This window comes from Ceratina calcarata, unplaced genomic scaffold (assembly GCF_001652005.2).
Source record: "Ceratina calcarata isolate Rehan_Ccalc_2016 unplaced genomic scaffold, ASM165200v1 scaffold13.2, whole genome shotgun sequence".
NCBI classification, from domain to species: domain Eukaryota; kingdom Metazoa; phylum Arthropoda; class Insecta; order Hymenoptera; family Apidae; genus Ceratina; species Ceratina calcarata.
The window spans coordinates 632-1,495 of record NW_017134043.1 but is presented as its reverse complement, the minus strand read 5'-3'; the positions used below and the strand labels follow the sequence as shown (position 1 = coordinate 1,495).

The window sequence follows — 864 nt, the reverse complement described above, 5'->3', positions numbered from 1 at the left end:
ATGTATGCCTGCTCTTTGTCTAAAGGTAAGAAAAAAAAAAAAGCAGACTCTTAAAGTTAAACAGGAAACGACGTATGTAATATACAAAACACGGGCATTGAATATCTTAACGTTTGCCCGAGTTCCCCGAGGCATGAATGCATGCACGAGAATTCTATTTAAGTAAATTCTGATCGATCTGACACCTCACGTTTCCCAGACGCGTAAACGCAAAACTGTTTCGCATTTAAATTCCGAACAGTTTCGACTATTTCAAATCAGCGAACAATAAAATTCAGATAATTCGCATTTATAAACAAAGAAGAAGAAGAAGAAACGGCGAAAGGGGTGAGATTTTTTTTAGAGGAAATTCTAAAGATACGTACCACCTGAAGATTTTTTGAGGAGGTCGAGGTTCACGGTAGCATAGTGTCTGTTCATTCACCCCACCACGAATCACCGAACATCAAAGAGTCATATCGTAGGAAAAACAGCGAGTCTCTTACGCGGGACAAAACGAACACAAACGACGGAGAGGAAGAGACGGGAAGAGGCCCGGGACTAGCCGCATATCGACTACTGACAATAAAAATATTGTCCTCACGTCCTCTCGTCACCGACTGTACTCTGTGCAATTCGGAAAGAAACGTTTAGGAATCTGAGATTCATTGTCCTTTGGAAAACTTCGAAACGGGGTTGGAAGGAACGTTTCTATTCTACTTGCAATATCGTTTCTTACCAAGAACGTTTTTCGCAGCATCTTAATTATTCAGACGCTTGTCCATCGTGTTTCGTTTCAATTAAAAATTAACAAGAGGTCGTCAAGTTTTCTCAGGACGACCCACGTGATTTATAAATATCTTCATTACTTCGAATGAAGTAAGT

At 40.2% G+C, this 864-nt stretch overlaps 1 long non-coding RNA gene across 2 annotated transcripts in view; it reads right to left on the bottom strand.

The window, feature by feature from the left end:
* The window catches only part of LOC113464849 (uncharacterized), a 2,491-nt gene that overhangs the window by 1,058 nt on the left and 569 nt on the right, over nt 1-864 (bottom strand). Inside the window, exons 1-2 of one of the 2 annotated variants that reach the window (XR_003389697.1) lie at nt 719-846; nt 366-606 (exon numbers count right to left, since the gene is read on the bottom strand). This is a non-coding gene — a long non-coding RNA (uncharacterized LOC113464849). Of the gene's footprint in view, nt 1-365; nt 607-718; nt 847-864 lie in introns of those variants that run through there. The other variant, XR_003389696.1, reaches the window with a different exon arrangement.